The 26728-nt window shown below is 43.2% G+C and overlaps 1 protein-coding gene and 1 long non-coding RNA gene across 4 annotated transcripts in view; one reads left to right on the top strand and one right to left on the bottom strand.

The window, feature by feature from the left end:
- The window catches only part of LOC105678231 (uncharacterized), an 82669-nt gene that overhangs the window by 20843 nt on the left and 35098 nt on the right, over positions 1-26728 (bottom strand). Inside the window, exon 1 of one of the 3 annotated variants that reach the window (XM_012377391.2) lies at positions 427-577. The exons of 1 other annotated variant lie outside the window; for it this stretch is intronic. The gene's annotated coding sequence lies outside the window, so the exon portion shown is untranslated. Of the gene's footprint in view, positions 1-110; positions 578-26728 lie in introns of those variants that run through there. One more of the 3 variants, XM_012377392.2, reaches the window with a different exon arrangement.
- LOC137000475 (uncharacterized) lies at positions 22486-26708 on the top strand. The gene is made up of 2 exons (XR_010890694.1): positions 22486-25524; positions 25696-26708. It is a non-coding gene; the product is annotated as an uncharacterized lncRNA (long non-coding RNA).

Raw genomic sequence — 26728 nt, 5'->3', positions numbered from 1 at the left:
TAGGCGGTAGATACGGTCAGTGTTTCCGTCGCGGCATCCCTGTAATCTGATTGCGGAAACGCATCGATAAATCGGCGGAGTCAATGCGCTCCTTCAACAAACACGCTTACATTCATACGACGTTAATTGCAAAACTGGATCTAATTAAAAGCAGCAATTGCGACTGTCTTCTACGATGACAAGCGGCGAGTCCAACTCCGCAATTTACGCAACAGATAAATTTTTATTTCTTTGATACAAAAAATTCGAGTGAGATGAGTCTAATTTTATAATAAACGATCTAAAGATTATCTGGAGATATCTTGAAGTGAGATATATCGCATATAAAAAGGTGCAGCTTGAAGGGAAGTACTCGAGATAAAATATTCTAATTTTCACCACACATTCGACACTAGTTTTCCAAGAACAACGATCGATCTAATTTACCCGACAATGATGCGTGCGCGTATACGACTTCGCTGCGTCTGACTTGCGGAAGAACGCGTCCCGCACCTTTTAAAGAGGATCCAATCGGACCGGCGGACGCGAAGTCACTGACGCCCGGCTCGAACTGAGTGGAGTGTAAGAGGCCCACCGGCACCAAGAGCCTCACGCACACACGGCCGCGTAGTCGTCGCTGGTACCGTGTGCCACCACCACCACCGAGCCGCGCTGTCAGTGCCAGCAATATCAGCGGCCGGAACCTCGCCCGCGGAGTCCGCTGTACGCCGCGCTTAACAGAATACGCGCGCCGCGCGGCCGACCTACGTGCACAAACGTGGGTTTATTCAATATGAGTTCTATTGTTGTGCTAGCTCAGAGAGGAGCTGTTGCCCCACACAGGAGCGCGCGCACCGCCCTCGATACCTTCCTTCCTAGGAGCGCACTGATCGTCCGTAGTAGCCGAGTCAGTGTATGCACAGCAACGACGGGGCAGCATGAGCAGCTGACAATTGCAGCGTGCTGAGATTAAATGGCATTCGATCGGATCGCGGCCGGGATCGGAAGCTGCCTCGAGACCCGCGTAGATCGATCTTGGGAGGAAGGCAAGATCGAAAGCCCATGATCGAAGTCTGTTTTCCTGATGATTTTAAGTTTCCTTGCGCTGTCTCTCTCTTTAGTATTAACGACAGACACTTTAATTAAATTTAGATCGAACTTAACACTCAAAAAAATGATCTTGCAATAATAGCTAAAATTTTCTAGGTGTAAAAAATTAACTAAAACAGATAAATGATTAGCAACTGTTGTGATATTGCATATGTAATTACTTAATCAGTTTAGATGACAGAAACAGAATATATATCTGTATTGTTTGTGAACTTTAAAAAGAAAGTTTCTCTAAAGCGCCTATCTATATAAGATCAATCACGTGTTAGATCATGCAATGAATAACATTTAGCAATGGTACCTAAATTTTTCAAAAGCTATTGCTAGAACATTACTGCTATAAATTCTATATGTGACAAACAATGTTTTCACAGATACGAAAAATAGCGATACATTCTTGTTGCGATATCTAGAAATCTAACTACATCAGCGAAATATTTTTTTGAGTGAACGTTTAACAAAAATGAATTTTATTTTTAATATCGAATATTTTCATTCTCTCCGCGATGTGGTCGATGATCAAATCGTTCGCGTTCGGAAATTTACATCGCATTTCTGACCCACAAAAATACATTGTTGCGAACAAGATGGCATGTACTTTCATAAAAAAGGATCTGTGACTGAAATGTTACATGCGAATTCCTTATACGATTGCACTTAAATAAAACGAGCCCAATGCAGTTTCTATATTTGGTAACACTCGCATGAGATTCAGCGACACGACGATATCGCGTGTGATAGCCTTCTTCTTGCGCGTTCGCGCGAGGACTTCGAATTTATACGTCGTCTCGCACTTCAACGCGGTTCGCTAGCGCGCGCGCGGATAAGATCGTAAAAATTACGAGCGAGCCCTCGTGGTTTCCTAGTGGGCGGAAAGTGGAACGACCTTGGATTTAATTTTTGTCGAGCGTGCATTACCGGTGCGTCCGTTACATCATTACGGGTTGCTCTCTCACGCGCCGTAAGATTCTTTTTATGGAAATCGCTCAGACCGTGCACCTACAACGAGGCCTTTAAATGCCGCTCACCAGACGCTCCTTAATCCTATTAGGATAAATTAGGATGAAGCGAACGGCAAGAAAGCAGCGAGAGTCTCAAAATACTTCGGATCAAAATTCACGGAATTAATTTTTTTACTTTCTAAAAAAATCATCTAAACTTTAACTCCTTCGTCCATTGATTCTCTTGCACGCGTCATTGCATGTGTAAAACACGCTACGCGACCGTTCGTGTTACGCCAAGCGGGAAATATCAGTGCGCAATTACATTACATGATCATTTGCCGGTTGACAGACAGAGGAAATCGCTGGCCTACTACCGTTAAATCGCGGACGAAAGCGTTACGCAAAGCGACTGTGCAATGCTCCATTGTCGATGTTTTCATATGATCTAACCGTCGTCATTATCATTATCGTCATCGGCGTCGCTGCTAAGTAACGATTCTCGTCATTTTTGCTGCAGTTTGCGAAACGCCTCGTCAGCCCTCGATTCGATCATTAGACGCCATATGTGAATTTTTACCCAACTTCTTGGAATTCCGAACAGAAAGAAATTGTCGCTGCAACTTACATCTTTTCTGCGATGTAACGGTCTCGCATCCGATATGAAATACAATGAGAATCCGTATTACGGTAATTTCTCTCTCAGCTATATAATTAACAAAGCTATAGAATCAACAAAAATATTTTGCTAAGCAAATGATATGCGCCGCGTTGCGCATTGAGTGAAAAATTTCACAAAAATAGCGGAATATCACGTAAGCAGTCAAGCGTGCAAGAGAATGCCATTCGAGGCCGCTAACAAGATCGAAGAAGCGAGAGATCTTGAAAAAGTCGCACCACAAAGTGGCGAGGAGTGTATCTCGTTGCCATAACACGCCACGATCGTTGCAATCTGTATTACATTTCTTCGTAGATTGCTACAAGTCCGGCTTTTTCGACATGCTGACTTCGAATTCAATGTTAAAATTAAATTCAGTTGTTCCTTTTCGATCGAAATCGCCTCTCGCAGTTCTCAATTTTTGATTCTGTTTCAAATAAATTGTATCTCAATGTGTTTCTATAAAGATAATTTTATTATTGTTTCGTGCTGCTCGCGATCTTTTCTGTAACAACGCAAAGAGATATAAATATATATATTTATACTAAAAGCGTTATCACAAAATGGCAACGTATTGCAATGACCACTGAATGGAATTAAAAGATGAATCAGATTTTAAACTGAGGATTTGCTGATTCACTGTCACACTCATTTCGATTTACTTGACTAACTCTTCAAGTCGTCAAGAAACGATTGCTTTTCCGCGCAATCATCACACTTTCCTCGTAGCGCGAGTTTTTTCACTCTTAATCCGACTCATCTGCCGACCATTCTCTGTACAGTGCATATAAATGTAATGTGTCAACCAATCTCAATATATATTTATAATGATAAATTCCATGTTACATTCTATAAGACTTTGGTGACATGTGATATTCGCATGATATAATCAATAAATCATTCTTATCACACATTAACGCAAACTCGAGACGAGCATGTTACAATTTTCTTCATCCTTCGCAGGCAACATTATCAAACTCGTTCCTGACGGATAAAATTACTCACATACCGCTATTAATACCGTCGGTGGCGACGCGCGCCGGTCCATTTAATTCTATATTTACCGCGGACGCGTTTAGTTAGAGCGGCGTACATACGCGAGAGACGCGTACTAATCTATGGAGAGGATCAGTCAAGGCGAGCCGGAGGGTCCATCGGCGAGGAGATCGCCGCGGCGCGATCTTCCCACGGCACGGCGGCGATGCGTCCGAGGAGCGCGGCCTTGCGCGGCCTCGCAAGGACAAGGCCGCCATTTTCGACGCAAGTGCGCGAACAATTATTATTACCGGTATGAATATGCGTGTGGGTATGCATATAAATGCCTGCGTATGCGCGGTCAAGCCAGGGTGTGGCTCCGCGGCGTGCGGGAGAAAACAAAGCTCCCCTCGCGTAATCGCGCGAGAGCCAAGATCAAGGGAAACGCTGCCACGCTGCTGCTTAATGCGAGGCGCGCGATTATGCACTTTTATGGGTTCGCAAGGTCGGCCGCGGGAATCGTAATCGGGCGCGTTTATTTCGCGCGCTCGCTCGCGGCCGCGGATTCTTCGGCGAATGTCCTTTGCGTCGCCGCGGCGGAAACCAGAACGTCGCGCAGGAACTTAAATTGAAAGTTCGTGTCTCGAGAAAGCTTCTGCCGTACGAAGAGTACGGCACTGTCGTTTAAGGGCAGCATTAAAACCAAAGTTATATTTCAACAGTCGTGTAAAAACAGGGAATAAGATAACGTATCGTCAGATACGTATTTAAATAACGTATGGTTTAAAAAATTTAATTCTTTTTAATTTACAGATAAAGACACACTGTTCACAATGATTGCACTTTCTTTGAAAGATTGCGCGTTTGATCGGTCAGCGGCGACACGTCATCTTGGAATTTTACAGAGTAATGGAATTTCGATGTGCGGTATTGACTTTCTCGAGATCGCTCGCAGAATCGCGATGCATCATCGCAGCTGCCGTCGTGCCGGGCCGCGCCGCGCCGCGCGACGAAGGTGCAATCGGCACTTAAGCGTGACACTAATGAGCGCCGGCGATGCAACCGGTCGTCTTCCAGGGGCCGCTTCGCTGTAATTGGTTAGTTAGCACATTTATTTTATATGAAACGCCCGCTGAAAAATGCGAAGCGCGTGCATCCTAATTGGGAACGGCTTGGCGTGGCTCGGCTCGGCGCGGCACGGCGTGCCGATCGATGCGCGCGATATCGATTGGTCGGATCGTTGACAGGCATGACCGAGTAACGCTGCCCTCGGAGAGCAGGCTGAACAGCCGAGTCATTTTCATGGCTAGAAGGAGCGGGCATTCGCGAGCTGCGAGATGCGCGGACAGCGCGTAATAGACCATTAGCCAACTACCGCTCGATCGTATCTCGAATCTTAATCCGCGCGAATTTTCTGACGCGCGCGTTAACTCGACGAGAGACCTTTGTCGACCGTGAGACGACGTGAGCCTCGGCAACTAACGTTTAACGCGCAATTATCGATTTTGATTCTCAGTTTGATCGCAACGTACAACGGAATTGCGCGGAATTTTTTTTGCAGTAGCCGTTACCTTGATTATAACTATATTCTTTCCCTCAGCACATTGTATCGCCTCGATTAACATTCGCGATTGTTGATTTCAATCGTAAAGTTTGAATTACAAAAAAATAGGCGTCGTATAAACGTAATTATACGGATTGTTTCGATTCTCTTTCGCGGGAATTCGTTTCCGCGACTGCGAAGCTGGCGTCGCGGAATAAATATTCCCATTGCAATCACGCTGATTATCTTGATGCACCGCGCGACCCCGTCGGAGTCAGCGGCTCTATGCTAATGCGTTATTAGATTTATAATTACCCCCGCTAATAAAATACGCAGTATAGCCGTCCCCGGCGATAATAATGTAAGAGGCATACTCGCAGGCACGCGCGCGTACCGACCAATGGAATTACATTCTGATATTTAATACTCTACGCGCTCTGGTTCATTAGTAAGCATTGTACTATCATTTAATATCCGAGAGAGCTTCGATCGAGACGTCCCCATAAATCTCGCCTCCATTATCGGTTTATCTCTGAAATCTTTCGTCTAAATTATCCAGTTATATTCCGCGGGATTGGTCAAGGCTGGAAAAAGGAGCCGACTCTCTCTCAACGGTGAAAAAAAAAGTAGAATTTGCTTCTAAGGTTACACCCCGACTACACTGGGAATGCCATCCCCGCAGTTACCGAGAACCCCGTAGATTTAATTAGACCTTGCGCGAGGTTATATCGATTTCTCTTCTCGGATTACCACGAAGAAAAAGCGACGCAAAGTAAGCGGCGGAAAGGGAGCGACGAGACACGGGAGAAGAGCGGCGGCCACAAATGCATAGGCTTTAAGATTACCTGCCGCCCTTCTGCGACAGCTATCAATTTCAACCCCGATATGTGTACATGTGTACACATTTTTCATTAATTATGACAAAGAAGCTAAAAGACAAACTACGAGTTATAAAATATAAAGTTAATAAAAACACAAAATATAAATAGCGAAAAAATGTTGCGCTATTCTTCTCGCATCATCGAAAGTTTCCTTGGCAAAATTTATCTCGAAGAAAATCCTTGAAAAGATTTTTGCAAGCATTTTTTCAGCCGTGACATTCGCTTCTCTCGATATCGCGATATATATATGTGTATACGCCACTCTCGCGTAGCGCACACTGCATTTGAAGGTGATGCGCCAATCTCCGGTGAGTATTTAGACGAGTAATGCACGTGTGTAAATGAAGTTGAGTAAGGCAATGTAAGCAGGAGGTGGCAGGTGCTACGCAAGAGATGCTCCTTTTTTCGCCGCTCGTCTTCTGTTAGTAGCCGCAGAAGCCAAGCACTCTGCCGAGGCTGCCGTGAGGTCTTGCGCGGTAGTGATGTGCACGACCAGTCATAATTTATTACCTGTTATTCAATGCACCGAAATCTTTTCACGTATAATACCAAACGTAACTACATTTTGCCATTAAAACAATCAATGTGTAAAGGAAAATCTAGCGATTTACACTTCGTTTAACGATCACATGCTATTGACTCATTCCGCCTTGTATTAATTCAGAGAAAGTTACAGTGAAATGCGATAAAGTGAAATGCGATACACAATATTTAGATATATATTTAATTGTTCTTTGAAAGCTGTACGTTAGATATTCTATCGTAATGAGAAAGTTAAAAATGCAATTTTCGTAATTCAGCTGCGATAGAAGTGAACGCGTGTCTGATAACTTCGAAATAGCTTCTTCGGTCTCTCTTGACCGTTCGTCGCCATCGCTAGTCTCGAACCTTGCTTACCTGCAGATGTAATTGCAAGGTACTTGGATTTTTATCGTCGCCACTGCCACTTTAACCGAATGAACACTCCTCATCTTATTGTTGTCTGGTGTTCTCGCCTTTATGGCAAAAAAAAGGAACGCATGGGAGGGACGGGGCACTTTTAAGAATTCCAAGTGAGAATGGACAAAGGGCAGTATATGCCTGAGGTCGCGCGTTTTTCATCGCCTCCGCCGCCAATTGGCTGCCGCGCTGCTGAAAACAATCTCAATTCCATCAACGGATATGTACTTTCTCTCTCCCTCCCTCCCTATCTCTCTTCCTGTGTAAATTACTTCTCAGATCGCTTCTTCGCAAAGCAAAGATGAGATGCGAAAAAAATATTAGAACAAAAGTTTCACTCTTATTACGGGGAAAAAAAAATTGTTCCAACTGGAAGCAATTGCTGAAAAATATTCCAGTATAATTCTCGACTCTTTCCCAAATTTTCGATAACGCTATTTCTTCAGAAAGATACAAAGGAAATACTAGAGAAAACTATTTTTTATGAGGATTCTTTTATAATGTCCGGCGTACTGTTACTTTATTAAAATGTGTTACATATGAGCGCGGGTTGCGGCGTTAATGCGCAATTTAGGTGCACGGCTGTAACTTTCGTATTCAATTTAACGGCATGCGGTGCGATCCGCGTGTAAGTTGCATAAATAGCCGCGTAAAAGCGCAAGATAAAAAGGCACTTACGCTCACGTTAGCGCGCTAATATCTGCGATGCGCGGTGATGGCGCGCACACGGTAATAGAACGCATGATATATCGCGCCGCTCAGGAATTGAAATGAAAAGTGCAAATACTCGTTTCGAAACGCTCCCGGGAGACTTATTGCCCGCAGCCCTCTCGTTTCTCGCCGTCTAACACGGAGCAGCGCCTATTCACGCGTCCGGCGCGACTACGCGAGCTTTTATGCAAATGTGGAAGAAAACGGTACCGTGAGCCAGCAGCAACCGCGGTGGAGATAAGACAAAACGGTAGCGCGAGGCATTATCGTGCGAATGCGTCGCACGTAAAGCGGGTTACCGCGGTAAAAGTGTATTCGCGCGATAGCTGCGATCGGATGTACGCCTTCGCGATATGTTCAGCGCGTCATTGCCAACAGATAAATGTCCACAGATGTTATCACTTTTCGTTCAGAGATAACATAATTTGTAAAACCAACAAAATTTTTACTAAGCTTTGCTTTTAATTATGATTTAAAGATACAAAGCGGACCTTGTTCCCATTAAATTATGCTACAAAAAACGAAAGGAAGGGTTTATTCGTGAAACTAAATATCGCACAGGATGAACAATGGCAACTGGTGGCCTCGTCGTCGGCTTAAATCACACGGGTGACTTCCTGCAGTCGACTCGCCGTCGCATTAAGAAGAAAGATGACATTCGAATGCACGGCGCCGTGCGGCACTTTAAATTAGCATAAGATTATGGAAACACGCGTCGTCGCAGGCACGCCAATTCCGATGGCGAGGCCGTCTTAGTGACACTTTGTCTTGCACTGCAAATTAACATTCGTCCGTCAACCTCCCGGTCGCGCTACTTGCCGTAGATCAATTATGCATTCCATTTCGCGGCCTCGCAGTCCGAAGAGAGACTCAGTCACGGGACTAAATTACGTCGGTGAGAAATAAAAAGAGGATCGAAGGAATTAAAATCCCGAGAGGATTAAAATTATCAAGAGAGAAAAGTCTCTTGGAATAATTTTATTCAGAACTATTTGTTAATTCTTTTATCTTCGTTATTCAGTTATATATCTCATAGAATAAAGAAATAATATGCTTCGTTTAACACCTGAAAAATACCCAACAATTATCAACTTGAAACAAAACTATAAATATCTTCGCTATCCGTTTACGTTGAAGATATTACACGCAACATAGCCACAAGCTTATCCGCAAAAAAGCTGCAAGACATGAATCCAAGAATTTCATCTTGTTCTCAGAACGAGCTGCGGACCGGATTCGCTTATCAAATAGTTTTTCAACGATGTTCAAACAACTCTTAAATTAGATAATCTATTAAATGACGACGATAATTTTAATATTTAGTTTACTGATTAACGCGATATACGCGAGGTAAGAATATCAATGAGCAATTTTGTATTCGTCGTCCGGTAATTCAATGATCGCTGCACCAGTTACGGGAGTAACGATAACGGTGCCTGCATAATATTCGCGGTTGTCTCTTCACGAGGAAGAAGAATGCTCTTCGGACACGCGATCGAGCGTCTCATTGTCATCGTTCAGGCGTAGCGTGCTTCTTTCAAAGACGAAGGCAAGACCCGCATTCGAGGATAACTTTATGGGACACGCTGAGCCTATCCCATGTTTCACATCCTATAAACAAGCTTTACTATTGGATGAATTATACGCTCGTCCGCTTCGATTCAGCTTTATAAAGAGATTTCATTAAAACCACCGACGACCATTAAACGCGACATTATATCAAACCGGCGATGCGATAAAACATATACAGAGTGCATCCGAACGTGTCCATCTCTGAGACGGGTGTCCTGCGCATGTTACAGTACATCCTGTATACGGGCGCCTCTCAGGCGCGGCATTGTCGCGGCGCGATATTAAAAATGAGTACCTAAAAAGTGCACGCCGCCGTGCGTTGGACCGTTTATGAATGTTGCATGGCGATGTGTAAATACGTTACACTCTCGTTGCTACTTGCGTTCGCCATTTTGAATTATGCATTTAACCCGTCCTCGCTATTTACGCATAAATTCCTGCCGCCGCCGCCGTCGCTGCGGCTTCGATACCGAGATCGCGCCGGCAAGGTACACGTTGTTGCAAAATAATTTATCGCTCGATGCCCGGCGTTCCACATAATATCTGCAAAAATGCCATGAAATATCGCGAGTGGCCCGCACAAAAAGACTCTCGCCTCTTTCAGCGTCGTCATTTTTTCACGCCGTGCAGCAGCAGACTAGTCGGATACAATCTAAGATTCTTCTTTGGATCCTGCAAAAGTACGTGCTCTGCGAGAGAGAGAGAGAGTTAATATTTGTGAGATAGTTAATCGCACAATTTAGTCTTCGCCCAACTCTCATATTTATAGCTCGATCAATTAAAATAAGTTGTTCCTTAAAAATATTAATCCGATGGATTTATGTTATTCCCTCTTGATATTTAAATCATAAGTAAAAAATAAAAGATTTTAGAACTTGGTGAAATAACGCTTAGTGCGCTGTCTTTTAAAAATAATTTAATTGCCAAAAACTCCAATAATGGTAATTGCAATAGCAAGAACACCTTGCAATAAATATACAATAAAAATAAACGATAGCACAAATTTTGAAAAATGTAAAATTCAATCACGCTCCTCTTGCTTCATCTCAATGAGACACGTTTTGCCGACTGACCCAGTTAACTAACACTGAAACACGCCTGTCGACTTAATTACCCTGCCCCGTTTTTCCCGTCGCGTGCAAGCGATCGTTCCGAACCTAATTTGGATCGGGTTATGCGCGCAGGTACCACAAGTGACGCATCGGCAAAACCGAGATAATGAGTTTCGATTTTTTGTGCGGTTTTTACGGCGCGCGTCTCACGCCATGCCCGGTCACAAACGTACTAATTACGACGACAGAATTTCTTACCGCGGTTAAAATGGTCCTTCCAGCAAAGCCTAACATTTTTTTATTATCGATTTCGAATGTTTTTTTCTTGAGTCGTGTATTGAGACTCATATTTTTCTTTTTCAACGAAAGATTTTTAATAAATTCTAAAGAGTTCTGTCTCAATTTTAAAAGACATATAACTAAAGAAGCATTTCTTTTCTCTTTTCGTCATTGAATGTATATTTTCACATTTTATTATATATTTTATTTAATATTATATATGTTATTACGTCTCAAATCTTATTGCAACAATTTTCTCGAATCGCAGCAAGAACAGGCAGAATCCGCGCCGGTCATTCTGGCGAGCGCAGAGAGATCCCGCGCTCATCAGCATCGGATTATTATTACGTGGCGTGGCCATTGGGCAGGTATCTGCATGCACGCACGCATGCACGCACCATTCAATGTGTACATATTCGCTTACCATGCGATATGCTCGACTAATATAATGCGAGCGACACGTCAGGTAATAACTTTATTTAGATACACTATCGACCTGTGTAATTGCACGACGAGCATTCTAAGCTCTCTTTCTCTTTTTCTCTTTCTGCCTTTCTCGCCTGTTTCTACTCTTCTCAGCTCTTTTCTTTTTTTTTTTTACTTATGTCCATAAATATCGCCGTTTACGATGACTGCACGCCATGTGTACGTATATGCGTTTCGGTGAGCGCACACACGCCGCGCCGCAATAGCGGTTGTTAATGTAGAATCGTTATAATTAGCTGCGAGAGAAAAGACGAGATGCGCCCGCCCGTGATTAAAGCCCGCATACCGGTCACTTTTTTCAGACCTTTCACCCTTATTCCAATATGGGACAATAACACTCGCTAGACTGGAATAATCTTAGATTTATTGTACGGCTTTGTTAGACCCGCTTTTGCTTCTCGTATTATATATATTTGTATAGTTAAATAGAGAAATATAAACCCTCATACCTTTGACATATTTTATGCAGGATGCCCTGTTATTCATATAACCAATTAATTCATGATTTAACGTACACCTATTTTTAATCAATTTTACAGTAAAACAAAATAAACAAGTCGTAGCTTTTTATTCGATTAATAATATATGTTCCTTATTCCGTTGCCAATAATTCTTTGTCATCTTATTAACGATAAAATTCTAAAGTAGATCTTTGGATCGAAATAAAAAGAAGAACAGCACGAAGATTTGGCAAAATTAACGGGCGGACGAGCAGAGCAAATCAAGAATCCTCTCGCCCTTAAAGTCCACGGAATTCGAAACGCGTCTGCCGCAATCAATCTTTCCTTTCGTTCTTTTTACTTCGTACAAGATAGCAAGGTATGTCGACCAGATATCGGACTCTCTCGGTTGATGTAGTGCAGCGAATTCTAATCCTTCTTTCTTCGCGGTATCTTATTTGTTTGATGAAAGGCAAGGAAGGGACCCGAAGAGGACGAAACGAAGGACGACGAGAAAGACCATTGAGACAAGTGGTGGGGAAGATCGGGTGTATCGTTTCAGCGAAAAACGATCCTCAAAGAATGGTGACGACGGGAGGACCAAAACTGCGCGCGGACACGTGAGAATTAACCAGCGTTGTAATACGCGTCGGGTAATCACTATGATTGTGACGGGCGTGGCCAATCCTCGGAATTTAATAGCCCGGGTTGTCCAAAAGCCCTGTGCCTGCGCGCGTCGCCTCGGGTACGGTAACCCTATTCGCGCGAGCACGAGTATTTCCGTTCACCGGAGCCGTCAACAGGGAGAAAAAAAAAGAGGAGCGCTTTTATCGTTTCGGCGAGTCGTAATTTTTGCGGGTGCGCGCATACGCGCGAGGAGCCCTTAAAAAGAGCGAACACGTAATAAGCGCCGCGCTTGTGTGAGAGTTCCGGGCCCTCGCACGGCCTTTCTGCCCCCTCGACCGGTCGACGTCCGACGCGGCGCCGCGCCGCAAATCCCTCTCGCGACCCTCGGTCGCGTGTACCAAACCGCGCGGGATGCGCGGCGCACGCGAGGAAATTTATGTCTCGCGCGCCGAGTTTGCACGACTGCGCGTTTTAGTACGTAAGTTACGTTCGTAAAAGAGCGACGCTGCGCATTATACACTGGAATATATCCGAATCATTCGCATACGCGGTCCATTTTTAAAGCGCACAGATTATACAATCGAGAATAATCTCGTTTATCCGAATTTATAATTCCGAGAAGATTGGAAATTATTTTAAGAACTTATAAATTACATACGATATGTGTACATAAATTTGAAACGATTAGCAATAGTGCAAATAACAATTTGTATATATATGAAATAATTGATCTGCTTGTTCAACAACTAACATAAAATAATCTCAGAAGTCTTAAATCATTAATATGGCATAAGCCTCCTTTTTTTTCTGTTACTCTCAAATCGACTTGGAATGTCCGGCAAGCGACGATCGAGAAGGCGCTTGTAAAATAACGAACAACTCATCCGAGGGTTGTGACCCCGAAGAGAACAAGCGCGAGCAGGGTGAATCGTCGAAGATCGCGCGATAAGATGGCACGATTAAATTGCCCGTGTATCATTATCGTGCGCACTTCGCTAATAGTAAACGGGGAGATAACGCCGCGCCGTCGGAGATAAGTAGACGTTACGGGTCGCCGCGCGCACATAAATTATACGCAATATAGTAAAATCGACGGGGTTAAGTGTGAGGGTTAAGCGCTCGGTCCACCCTCCGATGCTGCGATCGGCTGGGAGACGAACACTTCTAGACGAAACGTTTCTAGAGGTGGTACTTTCGCCATTGACCAATTATCTAATTAACCGCCTGCTTATTATAACACCAATAATGCGAATAATCGCGAAACGATCCGACTATCGAGGATGACCATAATAATTAGAAAATATAGAATGTGTAATTACGTCATACCGTTTAACAAAAATTATTGCCAAAGATGAAGCCAAGAATTATCCATTCTTACAAAAAAAATCTTTTATATATCCCATTAAATCATTTAAAAGATATAGATATTTGATTTTAATCACTGAATCGACCTTTTACAGTTGATAGTAAGCAAACCTATTTTTTATTTTTAAAGCATGCATTCCGTTATCTGCAGACATTCCCTCTCGATTACACACGACGGGTTTTTCTTTGATATCCGGACGCACAGTGACGTTATCCCGCTATCAATGTGATCCGTTTCGCTTTTAACCGCATCCGGCATTCCTCCGTGCAGATGGGCCGTTGAATTCACGATTCGCCGTCGGGTAGTACCCCGTGTACGTCTGATGTTACGAACGAGGCGAGGTATCTTGTCGGAAGTAGGCATTGATGGTCGATAGCTCTCTCTCTCTCACACACACGTCTTGGCGCAGGCGACGACTTCGAAACGGCGTGGCGCGTCGCGGAATCGCAAGATCGCAGATCATGAGACGCGAAGGCATAGGACACGGGAGGAAGACGAGAGAGAACCGAGAGGGAACGTCTTCGTGGATAGAGCGCGTGTAGAAGAGGACTCGGATGAGAGAGAACGAAGAGAAAAAGAGTGAGGAAGATTGTAGAATCCAACGAGCAGCGAGCATGTCGGCACTAACTTGTATTAATGTTGCCGATCAATCCTAATGGACGTGGTCGCATCAGTGCCGCGTGTGGATTTGCATGCGTACTTGCAACATCGTATACACACACACACACACACACATACACAGACGCGTACACATACATAGCCTCTCGGCATACATAGTTCCGCGCGGTGGTATAAATCGCGGGTCATCGCGATCCTGCCGTGTCAAAGCGCGACTGCATGCAAGATCTGCCGGACGAGGGGGGGTGCCTGAGGGACGTACCGAGGGAACGAATGCTCGTACTCGTTGTGTCCGTGTCCGGTGTACTTACTTACGGCACGATCGCGGTACACCGCGACGGACTGTCGGACGGGCGAACCGCTCGAACTCTTGTCAGCGGCAATCACATTCCCGATAATTACGTAAAAGGTAAAAATGCCGAGCGCAAGCGAGAACGGTGAGTCATCGGCGAGGACGTCGACGGATTCGCGTCCCTTTCCTAACCGATGCAAATTGCTAAAAATACGCAGTGATAAATTTGCGCTTCCGCGAAGGTTGCTTAACCGAAACGTGCGAACTTTTTCACCATTAAAATGTAACGAATAAGTAAATTAAATGTTTCGGACGACGTCCTCGCCTTTAGTTATTTCAGCAAATAAAAAATGCATAATGTACAATTTGTCCATTTAATATTTTGCAATTATTTTGATTGTCTCATTTTATTTGATACAATATTAATTAATTTCTTATATTTGTTATATGTATTGAACAATTAATTCAAGTCATCAATTCTTAATTATAAAATGAAAATTTACAGGTGGCTTCCCAAGGCTTTTGATGCGATTTCTTCCACTCTCGCTCGTGTTTACCCGCTCGCTCGCCCGCGAGTTCACGATGACCGAGCGGAATACCGCGAGACAATAATGACTACCGACGGCGTATCGCGTCGCATATTGCGAAACTGGGCATGACGGGTTATCGAGGGCGTTACCAGGAACTTCGTTGTCGCTTCTCGAACTAGTCTCGGTTCGTCACGGGAGGGAAGAATGATGAGCGAGATCGCTAGCCCAGCTGAGAACGTTCGCTCACCGCCGCCTCATCGCCAAGGAGAGAGAGAGAGAGAGAGATAAAGAAAAAAAAGGGGGCGGGAAAGAAAGGAGAAAGAGATAATCTAGTTTAATAATTATTTCCTCAATCCTCGTAAATTACCGGTTCGATCTTGTACAAGATTATGTTAATAAACTGGTCTACACACAATGAGAGAAAAGTCTCCCCGATTCTTTTACTCGCTCTTGGCGCTCGTTTCGTGATCAAGTGTTGCGTCACGCACGGGGCATCTGAGCACCGTGATCGATTCGACGTACCGACTGGCGAACGGCCGCGCTAGTTGGCCATCATTATCGAGCAACCGAATGCGGTAACCGTGTACGACCGAAAATATGTATAAGGAAGCGGCGTATACATTCGGCAGGCTACCGCGTTCGTAATTGGCGTACGCGATTGTTCCGCGAGTCTCTGCGGGCTCCGTTTCTCTCTTTCTCTCTCTCTCTGTCTCTCTCCGGCGACGCACGAAGAGGCGAGACACGACGAAAAAGGGAGAATGAGAAACGCAGGTTTACACGAGTGAAAGAGAGAAGGAGAGAGCAAATACAGCGGTGGAAAGAAGCGGCCGCGGTTTGTGCTCGGCCCCCTCGTGGCCCCCGCGCTTCTTTGTCCCTCACCCCGCTCCCCCTCCCTGCATTCTTCTCCTTCTCGAGTCGTAAAAAAGTCCGTGCGCTTTCGCGGAGTCCGTGCGACGGGTAGGTAGGTACGGGGCGATATATAAATTACACGTCTGGTCCTGGGGGCCCCCGAGGAAGTAACGGTACTCGCGCAGAGGGGCTCTCCTCTCGCGCCCGTGGTCGCCGATCTTAGCCTGGTCGGCCTGCCGTCCGTCCGTCCGTCCGTCCGGCCGATCTCCTCCTTTCTCGTGACAGCGGAGAGAAGCGAAGAGAAGCCGGCTCCGCGCTCTCTCGCGGCCGAGGAAACTCCGCCCGTCCGCCCGTCCGTCCGTCCGTCCGTCCGTGCGCGCCTCTATCTTACCCGCTCGAGAACCACTCGCGAGAGCGCGAACGAGAGCGGCGGCGGTCTCGCTCATCCCGATGCTTGGCCCGATCGGCGGCCAAGATTGCGCTCGCCAAGTTACGTCAGCGTCTTATTGCCGCATGTGCCCGCAACATAGCGGAAAGGCGCGCGCGATCAAAGGGAGCCCGCAGTGTGTACGTGCGTTTAACGACCCCGCGCGAATATCTGCCGTGGTCCCCCGAATTGCGCCGTCGCTCTTCGAATGTTGTTGCAGCGACCCGAGCGCAGGAGAACCCTTACTCTCTCTCTCTCTCTTTCTCTTTCTCCCTTTCTCTCTCTTCTCCTCCTTGCAGCACGGTTTTTTTGCGAAATCTTTTTGCTCCTGCGACCCTCGTATCAATGCGCTGCCTGGAGATCGTCGCGATTGCCCGGACATGAAACACAGGTAGTAGTCATCAGGACCGAAAACAGCTTCGTTAGCTCGGCGCTAATTACATTTGGACCCGCGATTGCATCCGCGCAACAAAGATACGCGGTGTGGATTCCTATTTTTGGATGTGTGCCCGCGATTGCAACGAATTCGAAATGTGTATCGTTAAGAAGTTAAATCGCCGCGGATACAGCGTCGCTCGGAGCATCCACTACATTTAAACTCGTTAACGCACGCTTTTAGCGACCCTACGCTTTATTCGCGATAAAGTCGGGTCGTTAGAGAAAATTAGACAAATTTGTGTTAATGTTTTACGGTCCCTCGTTCGCATAAACTGCAACTCGTTGAGCCCTTCGACGTGAAACATTTTCTGTATTTTGTAGAGAGGAAAGATAAGATTTACTGTAGTATTATACTGATTTCAGCATTATCATGCTCGTCACGAGTTTACACACGATCTCAGTAGGCAATTCCAAATTTAACAGCTCCCTCGTATCTTTAATTGCAATTTAACGAATCATATCGTTATAAAACTAATGGTATCTAAGCTGTTACGCACAACATGTACTGCAAATAAAAGTATTGTTAATGTATTTTTTTTTTATAAAATTACTCGCAACAATATTTAGAAGCGATTGCAGACAATCAGCGATGCTGACGTCGCTTTAAATAATTTTCATCTAGCTAGGCTTGACATTAATTTTTCACACAGTTCGTCGCCAGTCGACTGCGACGAATCGTGGAGAAATGCAGGCAGACCGGGTATGCAGATATGATGCAGCGGTTGCATTTCGAACCTACGTACATTCGTAGGCCGAGAGAGTAGTAGTTAGCTCTCGTCGTGGCGCCTGTGTTAACGAAACGGCGCCGGCAAGTCGGAGCCGGGAATACGGGAGCGAATCACTGGGCCGCTGCACTTCGGACAACGACGACGACTATGTTAGCGCATGCATATCGAAAGAGAGGTCTAGACCCGCGAGCTAGGCGAGGTTCGTGGTTTCTATGGCGGGTTCGACCTTCGTTAATCAGACTGCCGCCGCGCTTCCTGGTGATAAATAACATCGCCTGCCAAGTCCTCACGGAAGACGCGACTATTTATACATCGGCCCGTAGCCCCTCGTTACTCGTTGGTCACGTAGGTACTCGTAAAGCATATGTAACACCGAGTGCAAAGGGGAAGAGGCGAGGAAGAAGGAAACGAAGGAGTGCAATCGAGAAGACGGCAGAAGGAAGAGAGGCTCATCTTCCTCGCGAATATCTTCTTCGCGAAAGCGAAGACAACGGCTTTCGCTATATCGTGGAGCAATATATCACAAATCTTTTCTGAATAATTAAGAGCACAAATGTAGAAAGATTAAATTACAGAGCAACAATTCAACATATTTCTGCGATAATTATATGAAACTGGAATATAAAACAATATCCAAAAATTAAATTTATGAATGCGGTAAAAATAATTATAAACAATATGACATCACCATTTCGTTAAAATTTGGAAATAATGTTTAAGAAATGTTCATTTTCAGCATGCTAGTGCGGAGAATTTCAATGGAAAGTTCTCTTTGCTGAGAGAAGACTCGACATAACAACGAAGAAGATGACTCTCGCGTACTATGCGTGAGATCGGCAACACCCACGTCGTCTAAGTGGCAGCTTTCACATTTCCCATAACTGCGGCTGAGTACGATTCCACGCCTAAGATTCCCGGCCGAGCCGGCTCATCGCTCCCCGTGCTAATGAAGAGTCGTGCGAATCGACGTCCGTTTTACGCAACGTCGACGAAACATCGCTTGACAAGAGACGGAAACGAGATCTCGAGGATTACTTCATTCCGAGTGTATTGTGCGTGATAGAGTAATTAAAATATCTTTCTCCGATATTGTGTAAAAGCAATCACGTGCAGAAAAAGTAAAGTGAAACATTACGCGTTCATGCAATAAAAATTTAGGTCAATTGAAGGAGTGATGATGCAAAGACGCATCGCAATACGCAGATTAATAGTTATGATTATTTTACTTTTATGATCGTTACTGAATAAATACTGATTTTACGATGACTATTATATCGACATTTATCATTATATTTTTCATGATTTTATAACACCTGTTAATTTTACTGGAAAATAACTTTGTCCTCTGCCTCGTTTATACACAACAGCTTTAATTACATCACTAAATTACATGCTAAACTCACGTTAGGATTCATTGATGATTCATGATATAATTATTCTCAATATCTGAGTTTCCATGAAACTCTTCGCTCTTTCACTAAAACAATCACGATAAATTTGGCAAGGATGGGGATTCTTAGGATACTCAGGGGAAAGTTCCAAGCAATAAAATCCGCGAAGCAAAGACGCAACGCTGTTATTCGATTTCAGAAAATCGATTGAAATCTGTGCCCGTTACTGGTTTACCAGTATCATCACTGAACGGAATACGCACTTATATCGCGGTTTTTATCGTCAGCGATCACCTTGAAGGATCGGCTGAATGAAAGATATTCGACGTCCATTTTAACGAGCAATCTTTCATCGTACAAAAATACAATTCATCGTTATGTATTCCTTAAATCTCTCAATTCCAAATATAAATTAAATTAATCATTACACTCACCCCAAGCGACTTAAAATATTCCTCGTAAAAATATTCAAAATATCATCAAATTCGATTGAATTATCGCAGTCGTTGAGTAAGAATATCATTTTCGTTAATTAACGCAATAGCTGTTGATTCAATAAATCTCACCAAAAACATCTCATTCATGTAAATGTAATGCAAACTGCCTCTTCGCAAGCGATTCTTCACGGAATGTGACTTTCCACCATTCGCTAGCCTCTTTCGCGATCGCGCGTCGAAACTTTGCCGTGTCAACACGTTGAAAAGTAACGGCACGATGAAGGAGGATCTTTTCGCGAGCGCGTCTCGCGAGAACGTGAGGCCTTAAACGTTCCATTTTTGCCCGAGGTGTCCGGTAGTCGATATGTACGGCGAAGCAATCATAATAAATCGTGTCGCCGGTTCCTCGATATGGTTTCACGAGGAGGACACGCCGCACGTTCACGTTCTAGCTAACGCGCGATGCTGAAAGAACGTACGGACGGAACGGGCCCGCGGGGCCAGTACCGGGCCCACTTGTCCGCCGCCGATCGTAACCGCCGCTTTATCTCCATGGGAACGAACCATTATCGCTAATAGCACGGCGGACGTGGATGGATACGTAGGAACGGATAGACGGATAGCGGTGGCTTGTCCCGCGCTAATTAAATCCCATCTAAATTACAAATTTGTAGATAAATCTTGCCCCACTTTGGACCAACTTGCTACATATCCCACATCCGTTCGCATCACGTTCTGGACCAGAATGGCTATCGCTGGCATCAGCTCAAACTGGTAATGAAGATAAAATTACATTATCTTTCATGAGAAACTGATGAAGATCGTTCGTCCGGCGTAAGATGCCTTTTTACTTTTAATTTCGCAGAGAATTTCGGATGAACCGATGAGTTTATTTGTCGATGTCTAAAAAGCGGATAAGTTTGCCGTCTTAACACATCTTTGCGTGTTGCCAACTACGAAAATGATACACTCTAATTATATCTTGAAATTCGAATATCGTTACTTATAATCTGCACTGTTTGGCAAAAAATCGAGGCATCCTGATAAAATAATTCTAGGCTCGTGAAATTTAATATATGGATATTTCATCGCCAGACACGCAAGATACTAATTTTGTTAAACAAGTAATTCTTGTATCATAATATTTTTTTATCTCCTCATTAACGCAGTGCACGCAAACTTTCACTGAGTGAGTGAAAAAGCTTGCTTTGAAGCGCGTCGATTTTTTTTTATCAGACAATACTATAATGAAGACAATTTGGAAAAATGTATTATTAATATTTTCAATTATTTAATAACTCTCTCGTATACCTTCGTAATTACCGACTATTAATACGATGCGTTTGGGAACAGTTCGCGACCCGCTCCGGAATGACTGGCGAACGGTCTCGTTGTACACGTTTCTCAAAGGCCTCTACCTCCTACCGCGCCGAGTGTTCACTGAGAAATTCCAAGCGCGGGTTTTCGCACACCGGCGCATACGTGATCGATGGTGTTCTTCATCACCGTGCGCGATTCGCTTGGGTCACCCCGTGAGCTGAGCAGGTGCCTCGCACGATAAGCGGCCCGGCCGTATCGCCTAACGGAGGCAGCTGACTCCCTTGTCGGCATGCACATAGAAACGAGCCATTATCGCTATTAGCGTAATAGATGCACACGGGTCTCGTAGTTCAGGGGGACCTGGCGCGGCTATCGCCGTCTGATGTGCGCCGCGTCCGTATTCGCGCGTCCAGGATCCTCCGCCGCGCCCGCAACGCTGGATTTTACCGTTCGCCACCGCGATGCCCGCGCAACGTTATCACGAATAGTTTCCCAACCGACTTGCAGTGATTCTGATTTGCAATCCGGTACGCGCGATAAGAACGCGCGTTTGTGGGCCGTGTGAACGCGCCGATCGTTATGTCCATCGATGTAAATTACAACGATATCAGATGACTCGGTACGCGACCACGCGAATTCCTGCTAGTCGTCCGATTATGAACACGTTTATTTGCTCCCGACACGAGTTAGCCTTCCTCTCTGTGATTTACGCTGCGGCCAGTTATTGTCGCGATTCGATGCATCATATACGCTTTACACGATGTGTAATATGCGCCACGCATGAATGTAAATAAATTATTGCATCGTTTCTACATTTTTTTTTTTTCTTTATTCCGGAAGAATGGGAGTAGAAAGAGATGTATGCTGTACATTTATAATAGAAAAGAAAAGAAAGATACTTGTAAAAGAGTAAAAGTTTTTTGTAAAGATTAAATCTTCCGTTAACTTGGAAAAAAATGCGGAAACGCTCGAAAATGTGCGAAAAATGCGGCAAACCAGTAGCGGCGACCACTACAAGCAGTCCCGAAGTGAAGAAACCGCACGACACGAACATGAGTTTTCCCTCGCGTCCGAGGAAGAAGGTAACAGTACTCGCACTGTTCGCCGCTTCACATAAATCTCTCGGGGTTGCGAGCAAATTGTCCGCTCCGGAGATAGAACGAACGCCACGTGTAAGGAGCGTCGGCGTGCCGCGCGCCGAGGAATAGCAGGTAACAGGAAACGTTGTACGGACTCCATCGTGTTGTATCTGTTGTGTTAGGCTGAGGTAGTCCTGTTTACGTTGCCTGAATACGACGCCGCGGGAGAAGAGCCGAGGCTCTTCGGCCCTTCTTTCCGTCGTTATCTATGCGAGATGAACTCCACGGATGAACGTATATGGCGTACAGTAATTGTCTCCGTAGGTATACCGCGAGTATTAGTCAGGAAACGTTGACCGAGCCGGAGAACGCAGTAACGCATTGTACAACCGTGCCCCCCCCCCCCCCCCGCGCCGCCTGCCGTATCTCGCACTCGTAGCGCTCCGTCGCTTCGTTTCACGTGAAATCGCCTGTTAATTGTAACTGTGCGCAGCAAATAAAGAATTCAATATTTTCTTGCAAGAAGAAAGTAAGATAAAAACATAACAAAAAACAGTGTTTATTTCTAGCGTGAGTTTAGAAAATATATTTAAACCATATTTGAAACCATAATTAAACTATATGTGAAACCACATTTGATACGAGAAAATAAATGCGTAACAAGGGAAATATCTTTAATTAGCAAAGAAATGATCATTAAATTACATTCTTTGACAGATTATTGCCCCATCTTTTCTATTGATTTCCGTTTAGCAAACCTATCGACTATTACTTTCAAAGATATAATACAATCGCCAACTTTTTACGCACGTATCTTTTATCCGGCGGCTGCTTATACGACGCAGAGTTCGTAAGTGAACGTACACGGTAATGCGATGTGGTAATTTCGTGGTGTTTCGTAAGTGTCGCGGGTCGGGCACGGCTGCTTTCGAGAGTCATTATACTCGACGCACTTCGGAAACGTGGGTCGTATGCTCCGCCGCCGTACTTCGCTATTCTCGTCACCGCCCGGCTCGCGTTCACCCTCTTTATCCGACCATTCATCTTTCCGCGCACTCTATAGATCACGCCCGGTGGATGCAAATGGAGCGTACTCCCTTTTACGAGGGCTTCCGCTGGCTCGCTGCGTGAAAGGATCACTGATTTCCATCGCGCCGCGCTGCACCGCGGCGCCTGCGGACGCGGAAGGGTTGTCCGAGTTCCTTTGTGTTGGAACGCGTGATTGAAATCAGCTGTATAACGTCATCATTGCCTGCTCTCCTGCGTTCGCTTTCTCGCGCTACCGACGCCCCGCCGCATCGCACGGCGCACTTGATAAAGAACGTATGATGCATCTCGATTCCTATCGCATAATTCGAGGGCACCTCGCGAGAGCCTCGGCCAGCCATTTACGGTTTGGAGAAAGCGTTACCAAGTGCCATAAAAATAAATAATAATCTTATCTCAAAAGGAGAAAAAAATGTTAATCTAATATAAAATAATATAGATTTGGCTTTTGAAGAAAATATTTCTTTTTAAAGAAACATCGATTGCAAAGTAATCAGAGAACTAGCGGATGGAAGATAGGATGATACTATGCCGAGACATCGTGTATATTAGTATAGTTGCAGTACAGTTATTTCTATCGGTGTTCGTTACGGCGCAATTTCATGGGATGCGATACGGCGAGATTAAGAATAAGCAACGCCGTGATCGTAATTAATCAAAACACCCGTAAAACGCCGCTAGTTAATTCGCGCAAATCGCGAGAAATTGCACACCGGAGAGATTACTGTCGCGGTGGGTGGTCGGTTTCCGAAGAAGAGTCGCGTAAAGGACACCGTTGCATAGCAAGCGACTTACACTTTGTTCCGCGAAATACGAAGGGAGTCGTCGTTTTCTGCAAAATAAGGCGTCGCATTGGGCGAATGAAGTAGTTGCATGCGCTATCGCTCGCGGCGACCATTTAACGCCGCTAGAATTATATGCGAAACCGAATACGCACGGTCATATTACGCGATCTCCGAGATTTACACAATAAAGTAAAGAGATATATATCTCTCTCTCTTTCTCTCTCTCTCTCTCTCTCTCTCTCTCTCTCTCTCTCGAAATTGCTTACTATACATATTTCGCATCACATCCTACCACCTCTCTTGGTAACTGTTAGATAGGTTTAAACGCTGTCAATATTTACATTCAAACAAAAAAACTGTCTCTTTCCTCTATCTCCTCAGACACTTTTCAACGAAATAATCTTCGCATCGTGTTCAGTTAAATACGTTCAGTCATACAGATCAGATCACAATGAGTTGGGAAGAACGAACTAAATCGCAAGAGTGGATAACGGCATATTTTACAAAAGAGAAAAACTTTTATGCACGGTGTCGAAATCGATCTTGTCGAAAGCCTTATATATACGTGAACGATCTAACTAAATTTAAGAAACACGTAAATGAAACACATCCAAATATTTATAAGCATGAAGAAGCCAACAAAATCCAGTTAGGGTGGAAATATTTTATACTAACAAAAGAAAACGCCACAATATGTATTTTATGTAATATACCCATACCTGAATTTCCAGTATACGAGATATTAATCGAACACATAAAAGAGCATGCAAAAAAAGGACAATATATAGACAGAAGAAGAGTTTGGTGTTGGAAATACTTAAACCAAGTTGGAGATTTTTCTGCTGAATGTAAGCTGTGTCCAAATAAAAACGAAAAGTTTAATTTTTTTATAGTCACTCGAGAAATGAAAGCGCACATGAAGGTACATGAAAACGAGCAAACAAAATTAACAGAAGAGTGGACATATTTAATTGAAAACAACTACTTTTTGAACAAATGTTACGCAAAGTCTGTGAATTTTCGAGCAGAATGTCGATTTTGCAAACTCAACTTTGTATGTGTCCCGGCTATTGTGCTTAAAACACACATACAGGAGCATAAATTTACTTACAAAGCTGAAGAGATTGATCAAATTGGTACGAAACTTGGCAATAACTGGTCATATTTTAGGTTTACGAAAAATGAAGCAATAGACGAAATAGAATGTATGATGTGTAAAGAGACTCTGTCAAATGACCAAATGGAAAATCACGCAAAAACTCATAATCTACAAGAACAAATACCCTGTAAATTTGACGATTGGGCATTTAAATACGCAAGAGAAGAAGAAGATGTTCTGAAATGTACGATTTGTGATGCAGGTATGAACATTATTGCCGACATAACTCATTTAGAAACACATATGTCAGATAAACATTCAGAAAATTACGATAAAATAAAACAAAACAAAAAATTTTGGACATTTCAAACTGCAAAGAACAGCTGGTTGCAAAAATGTTATATAGATGCTGGGGATTTTCGAGCAGAATGTATAGTTTGCGAATTCAAAGAAATATATTTGAAGAAGAATCAGTTTGAGAAACATATGCACAACTCACATTATGATATTTTCTGTTCGGAAACATGGAAAAAAAAGCAGGACCACAAATATGGAGATCAGTGGAAATGTTTGAGGTACACATGTGACATGGAAATAAGTCTAAGTATAGAATGCATGATATGTCATCAACAAAATGTCAAATATAATCATCATTGTTCACAAGACCTAAAACCCTATTCTCAACATTGGGTATTTAAATACGCGGGACAAGATGGAAGTAATGCATATTGTACGATATGTGGACAAAATATAAACTTTGATTATGACTTCGATACTTTAAAAAACCACATGTCATTTGAACATCGAGAGAAATGGGAAACAATAGAACAAGAAGAACAAATAGAACAACAAGATTTGGAACAAGGAACAGCACACGATGAAGCTGGACCGTCGACAAGCTACGCAAGTTAAAAGAAAAACGATCGTGAGTTTTAATCATATTTTATTAATTACGACTGTTTAGTAATATTTATCATTACATTTTATTCTTTCAGTAGTGTACTCAATCAAAATGTGATTAAAAAATCAAATAATTAATATTTGTTTTTTATATACAGATGTTTATATAGATTTTATATTACAAATGTTTATATAGATTTATCTACATTTGACAATGGAAATGATAGTAGCGGCATTTTTAAGTAGCATCTCATGACCAGCGATAACGACAGTCTTGACTTTGACCAGAGTGATTTGAAATACATGAAGACATTAGCGTATAATTTGACTTATTTGTTGCATATCGGTTGTGTGTTTATAAATGTATAAAATTTGTATAAAATGTATAAATTTAAATATATATATTTATATATTTACAATTTAACAGAATCCTATAAATTTATAAACTTATAAATTATAATTATTCTTTTAAAACATAATATTCTTTAAATTATGCTTTAAAATAAAGTACTATGTTTATACATTTACAAAAACTAAACCGATTTCATGAATATAACAAATTTTTTGTATAGTGAATCTATGAGTGACGTACTCAGTACATATATAATAAGAATAACAAAACTCAGATAATTAGTACTTGTCCGAAATACATGTTACAAATATTTATGTAAATTTTGCCAAATCGCATTCTGTAGTTTAAAACAGATACAATGTTTACGTCACTCAATATTTGAAAAAGAAACCGTTTGATTATTTTTTTTGCAATTTAACATAAAAATATTATTTTTATGTACAGTATTTTCATGAAAAAAGTAGACGTCAGAATCCTTAGCAAATCACTAACACGACCATGTTAAGAAGGAACTGGAGAAATACGTATTTCGCAGCTGGACATAGAAGTATTGCTTTTTTGTGCATAAGAAAACAGTATTTTTCGAAATCCATGTACGAAATATATATTCCTTTAGGTCCTTTTTACAATGCTTGTGTAAATACTTTTTGAAGAGTTCGGACATCTACATTTTATATGACTTTATGAAATAATTTTAAAGAATTATGTAAAAAGTAAATGTTTGAATAAATTGGTAAATGCGCAAGAAACAAACATAATGTCCATATCATTAAAAATCATAACTTAAGGGCTGTGACAAAATTACCGAATATTCGAAGAAATGTATGTCATGCGAAAATAAATAATGTTACATTAAATTTTGTAATATTCATAAACA

The sequence above is a fragment of the Linepithema humile genome, chromosome 6 (genome assembly GCF_040581485.1).
Source record: "Linepithema humile isolate Giens D197 chromosome 6, Lhum_UNIL_v1.0, whole genome shotgun sequence".
Lineage (NCBI taxonomy): Eukaryota > Metazoa > Arthropoda > Insecta > Hymenoptera > Formicidae > Linepithema > Linepithema humile.
This window is presented reverse-complemented; position numbering and strand designations above follow the sequence as displayed.